Below are 8,707 nucleotides of genomic sequence, written 5' to 3'. Positions count from 1 at the left end.
CATAGTGGCTGTATCAATTTGCATTCCCACCAACAGTGCAAGAGGGTTCCCTTTTCTCCACACCCTCTCCAGCATTTGTTGTTTGTAGATTTTCTGATGATGCCCATTCTAACAGGAGTGAGGTGATACCTCATTGTAGTTTTGATTTGCATTTCTCTAATAATTAGTGATGTTGAGCATCTTTTCATGTGCTTCGTGGCCGTCTGTATGTCTTCTTTGGAGAAATGTCTATTTAGGTCTTCTGCCCATTTTTGGATTGGGGTGTTTGTTTCTTTGATATTGAGCTGAATGAGCTGTTTATATATTTTGGAGATTAATCCTTTGTCCGTTGATTCGTTTGCAAATACTTTCTCCCATTCTGAGGGTTGTCTTTTCGTCTTGTTTATGGTTTCCTTTGCTGTGCAAAAGCTTTGAAGTTTCATTAGGTCCCACTTGTTTATTTTTGTTTTTATTTCCATTACTCTAGGAGGTGGATCAAAAAAGATCTTGCTGTGATTTATGTCAAAGAGTGTTCTTCCTATGTTTTCCTCTAAGAGTTTTATAGTGTCCAGTCTTATATTTAGGTCTCTAATCCATTTTGAGTTTATTTTTGTGTATGGTGTTAGGGAGTATTCTAATTTCATTCTTTTACATGTAGCTGTCCAGTTTTCCCAGCACCACTTACTGAAGAGACTGTCTTTTCTCCATTGTATATCTTTGCCTCCTTTGTCATAGATTAGTTGACCATAGGTGCATGGGTTAATCTCTGGGCTTTCTATCTTGTTCCATTGATCTATGTTTCTGTTTTTGTGCCAGTACCATATTGTCTTGATTACTGTAGCTTTGTAGTATAGCCTGAAGTCAGGGAGTCTGATTCCTCCAGCTCCATTTTTTTGCCTCAAGACTGCTTTGGCTATTCGGGGTCTTTTGTGTCTCCATACAAATTTTAAGATGATTTGTTCTAGCTCCGTAAAAAATGCCATTGGTAATTTGATAGGGATTGCATTGAATCTGTAGATTGCTTTGGGTAGTATAGTCATTTTCACAATGTTGATTCTTCCAATCCAAGAACATGGTATATCTCTCCATCTGTTGGTATCATCTTTAATTTCTTTCATCAGTGTCTTATAGTTTTCTGCATACAGGTCTTTTGTCTCCCTAGGTAGGTTTATTCCTAGGTATTTTATTCTTTTTGTTGCAATGGTAAATGGGAGTGTTTCCATAATTTCTCTTTCAGATTTTTCATCATTAGTGTATAGGAATGCAAGAGATTTCTGTGCATTAATTTTGTATCCTGCAACTTTACCATATTCATTAATTAGCTCTAGCAGTTTTCTGGTGGCAGTTTTAGGATTCTCTATGTATAGTATCATGTCATCCGCAAACAGTGACAGTTTTACTTCTTCTTTTCCAATTTGTATTCCTTTTATTTCTTTTTCTTCTCTGATTGCCGTGGCTAGGACTTCCAGAACTATGTTGAATAATAGTGGTGAGAGTGGACATCCTTGTCTCGTTCCTGATCTTAGAGGAAATGCTTTCAGTTTTTCACCATTGAGAATGATGTTTGCTGTGGGTTTGTCGTATATGTCCTTTATTATGTTGAGGTAGGTTCCCTCTATGCCCACTTTCTGGAGAGTTTTTATCATAAACGGGTGTTGAATTTTGTCAAAAGCTTTTTCTGCATCTATTGAGATGATCATATGGTTTTTATTCTTCAATTTGTTAATATGGTGTATCACATTGATTGATTTGCGTATATTGAAGAATCCTTGCATCCCTGGGATAAATCCCACTTGATCATGGTGTATGATCCTTTTAATGTGCTGTTGGATTCTGTTTGCTAGTATTTTGTTGAGGATTTTTGCATCTATATTCATCAGTGATATTGGTCTGTAATTTTCTTTTTTTGTAGTGTCTTTTTCTGGTTTTGGTATCAGGGTGATGGTGGCCTCATAGAATGAGTTTGGGAGTGTTCCTTCCTCTGCACTTTTTTGGAAGAGTTTGAGAAGGATGGATGTTAGCTCTTCTCTAAATGTTTGATAGAATTCACCTGTGAAGCCATCTGGTCCTGGACTTTTGTTTGTTGTAAGATTTTTAATCACAGTTTCAATTTCATTACTTGTGATTGGTCTGTTCATATTTTCTGTTTCTTCCTGATTCAGTCTTGGAAGGTTATACCTTTCTAAGAATTTATCCATTTCTTCCAGGTTGTCCATTTTATTGGCATAAAGTTGCTTGTAGTAGTCTCTTAGGATGCTTTGTATTTCTGCGGTGTCTGTTGTAACTTCTCCTTTTTCATTTCTGATTTTATTGATTTGAGTCCTCTCCCTCTTTTTCTTGATGAGTCTGGCTAATGGCTTATCAATTTTGTTTATCTTCTCAAAGAACCAACTTTTAGTTTTATTGATCTTTGCTATTGTTTTCTTTGTTTCTATTTCATTTATTTCTGCTCTGATCTTTATGATTTCTTTCCTTCTGCTAACTTTGGGTTTTGTTTGTTCTTCTTTCTCTAGTTTCTTTAGGTTAGATTGTTTATTTGAGATTTTTCTTGTTTCTTTAGGTAGGCTTGTATAGCTATAAACTTCCCTCTTAGAACTGCTTTTGCTGCATCCCATAGGTTTTGGGTCGTCGTGTTTTCATTGTCATTTGTCTCTAGGTATTTTTTGATTTCCTCTTTGATTTCTTCAGTGATCTCTTGGTTATTTAGTAACGTATTGTTTAGCCTCCATGTGTTTGTCTTTTTTATGTTTTTTTCCCTGTAATTCATTTCTAATCTCATAGCGTTGTGGTCAGAAAAGATGCTTGATATGATTTCAATTTTCTTAAATTTACTGAGGCTTGATTTGTGACCCAAGATGTGATCTATCCTGGAGAACGTTCCGTGCGCACTTGAGAAGAACGTGTAATCTGCTGTTTTTGGATGGAATGTCCTATATATATCAATTAAATCTATCTGGTCTATTGTGTCATTTAAAGCTTCTGTTTCCTTATTTATTTTCATTTTGGATGATCTGTCCATTGGTGTAAGTGAAGTGTTAAAGTCCCCCACTATTATTGTGTTACTGTCGATTTCCTCTTTTATAGCTGTTAGCAGTTGCCTTATGTATTGAGGTGCTCCTATGTTGGGTGCATATATATTTATAATTGTTATATCTTCTTCTTGGATTGATCCCTGGATCATTATGTAGTGTCCTTCCTTGTCTCTTGTAACATTCTTTATTTTAAAGTCTATTTTATCTGATATGAGTATTGTTACTCCAGCTTTCTTTTGATTTCCATTTGCATGGAATATCTTTTTCCATCCCCTCACTTTCAGTCTGTATGTGTCCCTAGGTCTAAAGTGGGTCTCTTGTAGACAGCATATATATGGGTCTTGTTTTTGTATCCATTCAGCCAGTCTATGTCTTTTGGTTGGGGCATTTAATCCATTCACGTTTAAGGTAATTATCAATATGTATGTTCCTATGACCATTTTCTTAATTGTTTTGGGTTTGTTTTTGTAGGTCCTTTTCTTCTCTTGTGTTTCCCACTTAGAGAAGTTCCTTTAGCATTTGTTGTAGAGCTGGTTTGGTGGTGCTGAATTCTCTTAGCTTTTGCTTGTCTGTAAAGCTTTTGATTTCTCCATCAAATCTAAATGAGGTCCTTGCCGGGTAGAGTAATCTTGGTTGTAGGTTCTTCCCTTTCATCACTTTAAGTATATCATGCCACTCCCTTCTAGCTTGCAGAGTTTCTGCTGAGAAATCAGCTGTTAACCTTATGGGAGTTCCCTTGTATGTTATTTGTCGTTTTTCCCTTGCTTCTTTCAATAATTTTTCTTTGTCTTTAATTTTTGCCACTTTGATTACTATGTGTCTCAGCGTGTTTCTCCTTGGGTTTATTCTGTATGGGACTCTCTGGGCTTCCTGGACTTGGGTGGCTATTTCCTTTCCCATGTTAGGGAAGTTTTCGACTATAATCTCTTCAAATATTTTCTCTGGTCCTTTCTCTCTCTCTTCTCCTTCTGGGACCCCTATAATGCAAATGTTGTTGCGTTTAATGTTGTCCCAGAGGTCTCTTAGGCTGTCTTCATTTCTTTTCATTCTTTTTTCTTTAGTCTGTTCCGCAGCAGTGAATTCCACCATTCTGTCTTCCAGGTCACTTATCCGTTCTTCTGCCTCAGTTATTCTGCTATTGATTCCTTCTAGTGTAGTTTTCATTTCAGTTATTGTATTGGTCATCTCTGTTTGTTTGTTCTTTAATTCTTCCAGGTCTTTGTTAATCATTTCTTGCATCTTCTCAATCTTTGCCTCCATTCTTATTCTGAGGTCCTGGATCATCTTCACTATCATTATTCTGAATTCTTTTTCTGGAAGGTTGCCTATCTCCACTTCATTTAGTTGTTTTTCTGGGGTTTTTTCTTGTTCCTTCATCTGGTACATAGCCCTCTGCCTTTTCATCTTCTCTATCTTTCTGTAACTGTGGTTTTTGGTCCACAGGCTGCAGGATTGTAGTTTTTCTTGCTTCTGTTGTCTGCCCTCTGGTGGTTGAGGCTATCTAAGAGGCTTGATGGGAGGCTCTGGTGGTGGGTAGAGCTGACTGTTGCTGTGGCGGTCAGAGCTCAGTAAAACCTTAATCTACTTGACTGTTGATGGGTGGGGCTGGGTTCCCTCCCTGTTGGTTGTTTTGCCTGAGGCAACCCAACACTGGAGCCTACCTGGGCTCTTTGGTGGGGTTAATGGCAGACTCTGGGAGGGCTCACGCCAAGGAGAACTTCCCAGAACCTCTGCTGCCAGTGTCCTTATCCCCACGGTGAAACAGAGCCACCACTCGCCTCTGCAGGGGACCCCCCAACACCAGCAGGTAGGTCTGGTTCAGTCTCCCCCAGGGTCACTGCTCCTTCCCCTGGGTCCCGATGCACACATTACTTTGTGTGTGCCCTCCAAGAGTGGGGTCTCTGTTTCCCCCAGTCCTGTCAAAGTCCTGCAATCAATTCCCACTAGGCTTCAAAGTCTGATTCTCTAGGAATTCCTCCTCTCGTAGCCGGAACCCCAGGTTGGGAAGCCTGACGTGGGGCTCAGAACCTTCACTCCAGTGGGTGGACTTCTGTGGTATAAGTGTTCGCCAGTCTGTGAGCCACCCACCCAGCAGTTATGGGATTTGATTTTACTCTGATTGTGCCCCTCCTACCGTCTCACTGTGGCTTCTCCTCTGTCCTTGTACGTGGGGTATCCTCCTTGGTGAAGTCCAGGGTCTTCCTGTCAATGATTGTCCAGCAGCCAGTTGTGATTCTGGTGCTCTCGCAAGAGGGAGGGAGAGCACGTCCTTCTACTCCGCCATCTTGGTTAATCCTTCCTGGCTGTCTTCATTTCTTTTCATTCTTTTTTCTTTATTCTGTTCTGCAGCAGTGAATTCCACCATTCTGTCTCCCAGGTCACTTATCCGTTCTTCTGCCTCAGTTATTCTGCTATTGGTTCCTCCTAGTGTAGTTTTCATTTCAGTTATTGTATTGGTCATCTCTGGTTGTTTGTTCCTTAATTTTTCTAGATCTTTGTTAAACATTTCTTGCATCTTCTCGATCTTCGCCTCCTTTCTTTTTCTGAGGTCTTGGATCACCTTCACCATCGTTATTCTGAATTCTTTTTCTGGAAGGTTGCCTATCTCCAGTTCATTTAGTTGTTTTTCTGGGGTTTTATCTTGTTCCTTCATCTGGTACATAGCCCTCTGCCTTTTCATCTTGTCTATCTTCTGTGAATGTGGTTTTTGTTCCACAGGCTGCAGGATTGTAGTTCTTCTTGCTTCTGCTGTCTGCCCTCTGGTGGATGAGGCTTTCTAAGAGGCTTGAGCAAGTTTCCTGATGGGAGTGACTGGTAGTGGGTAGAGCTGGCTGTTGCTCTGGTGGGCAGAGCCCCCATTTTCTTTTTTTTTTAGTAGAAAAACTGCTAAATGTCTTGGGCCTGTCTTTCTGGCACTTTACACGAGTAACTGGTTTTATAAAATAGATATGATGGAATCAAATAAAAATTTAGTTCCCTCCCTTGAGAAACTAGGATGTTGAGTTGAAGTAAAAGTTTCTAGAGACATTGGTGATTTTAAGATACTCTAAAGTGGTTTGTCAGCTATTCAAAATGCTATTCAAAGTGTGGTCCAAGGGCCATCAGCATTACCATCACGAGGATCTTGTTCAAAAGAAAAACAAACAAACAAACTTAGGTCACTTCCCAGACCTGCAGGAAGAAGAATCTGCATTTGAACAAGATCCCTAAGTGATTTGTAAACACATTAAAATTTGAAAAGTGCTTGTTTAAAAGCGTACAGTTGACCCTTAAACAACGTGGGGAAATAGGGGTGCTGAACCTCCACACGGTTGAAAATCCCCCGTATACGCGGTTCCACTGTATCCATAGTTCCCTATTCGCTATTCAACCAACGTATCCATGGTTCCGTATTCGCTATTCAACCAATGGCAGATCGTGTGGTACTGCAGTCTTTCTATTAAAAAACATCCAAGTATAAGTGGACCTGCTCAGTTCAAACCCTGTTGTTCAAGGTCAGGAAACTGTATTTTTATTGAAATTTAGAGGAAGATTTCCTTTAAATCAAGTCAGAGACTCTTTAAAATGCACAAGATGCTCCTTCTCCTCTTACCATGTAATTGAGTAAAAGAATACCCTAAGATGAATTTTAAAATACTGTGTCTTCATTAAGTGGCTATTAATTAAATTTTGGTAGTATCTTTTTTTTAAACATCTTTATTGGAGTATAATTGCTTTACAATGGTGTGTTATTTTCTGCTTATAACAAAGTGAATCAGCTATACATATACATATGTCCCCATATCTCCTCCCTCTTGCGTCTCCCTCCCACCCTCCCTATCCCACCTCTCTAGGTGGTCACAAAGCACCGAGCTGATCTCCCTGTGCTATGCGGCTGCTTCCCACTAGCTATCTATTTTACATATATTTGGCAGTATCTTAATTGAAATACTATTTCCAAGGCCTTCAAAATTTCTCTATAATATACTCTACGTCAGTTGTAACAGTAAAGTGAGTTTTCAGGGATATGCTCCATTTCATGTAGGTTAGGGTGGATTATAAATTGATACACCTTTCTGGAGTATAGCCTAATTTCAGCTCCTTCACAGCCTCTGGAGAGAGACTGAGGAAGGTTATGAGACACATTAATAGGTTACTGTAACATCTTTATTCTTAACTAGTTTAACAAATATAAAGATTTAATTTCTTTTATTTAAAAATTTTAGGTTTATTATTTTTTAAGTTTCATTTTTAGATTTTGTTTATTCATTCATTTATTCACAAAATATTTATTAAGGGCTGGAGGATTTTTTCCCCTATTCTAGAAGTGTTTTAGAATTCAATACAAATACAATTTGAGTGAAATAAAAACTTAGCAAATTCATTAAGTATGGAAAAAATATATTTTACTTCTTGTCCTATTACTACTCAATACTGTGTTTTCTATAGAATTGTTGTATAAAACAATCATACATTAAAACATACATATCAAACAAGGTAGTATTTAATACACATCTTTTAAATTTGGAATGGGAATTTGCATTTCACAATATTTAGAATTTTCACCATTAGGTACATGTACATGATTCATTGCATTTAATATGAAAAGTGTTTCATTTTTATTCCACAGCTTCAATAAATAGCTCTGACATTAGAACAAATGTTTATGTCCACGTGTAAAGTCTGGCAATACTGTGGCTTGACTTTTCCAACTATTTTTCCCACTAAAAGTGTCTAAGGATGTTGAGTTATTGAAATATCTTTGCTACTTCGATTTGGTAAGTGTTTCATAGTATGCTTTGCAGAGCAATTTCCACGTCTTAGGAGGAGTTTATTAGCTCATGAGGGAAAGTAAAGTTCTAACAGGTACAGAGTTGCTTTGATGTTTAACTAGAAGATCAAAAGTAAAATTGAACACCATGTTCCCTTCCTCATCTTTTTTTTTGTAATTATCATCATGTTTTAGCAAAATTAAGAAATCTCAGGTTGTTTCATGTGCTGACAGTACTGTATTGTGGCCCTAAACATGTACACACACATATGTCCTGTTCTTAGAAATAGAGAAGAGGATATGAGGTCATTTGTGATGAACATTCTGGTCCCAGATTATTCTAGAGTGTTTGCTGACAAAATTCACACTAGAAAAGTCATTTGGCCACCATTACAGGTGTGTGTGAGCTGCTTGTTTTTAAGAAAATATTCGCAGACATTAAATTGATGCAAATTTCAAGATATTTTCATTGTTTTGTGCAATGGACAATTAAAGTCTGATGTGACTAGAATTTTTGTGTTTAGAGAAGGGATAATTCATAAACATTCCCAAGTAGAGTAGCATGGTTTTATTTGCTCTCACAACCTTTCCTAATATCTCTTTCCTGGAAAAAGTAAAGCAGCCAGACAAGCATAAGTTAATTGCTCAATTTCATATTGTTAGACATTACAAGTTAGAAAACAAATTAAGGAGTTTTCAGTTCTCACTATTTGTAAACTACTTAATGTTTACCATGTTGAAAAACCCTGGAATCTAGCTTTTTCTAACATAGTGGGGCTCAATGTTGAGAGTATGAGGAAGCCCCAAATATAAGGAGGCATGGAGAAAACCTGTGTCCTAGTGCACACCTCGACACTTCTTGTATCATCTCACCTGAGGAGGATGAAATATAATTCATAACCTCTTGGGTAATAATGAAGTTACTGAGCACAGATTCCTTGACTCT

This window comes from Balaenoptera borealis (genome assembly GCF_965194805.1).
Source record: "Balaenoptera borealis genome assembly, chromosome: 5".
In the NCBI taxonomy this organism is placed as follows: Eukaryota; Metazoa; Chordata; class Mammalia; order Artiodactyla; family Balaenopteridae; genus Balaenoptera; species Balaenoptera borealis.
Note: the sequence above shows the minus strand (reverse complement) of the source record.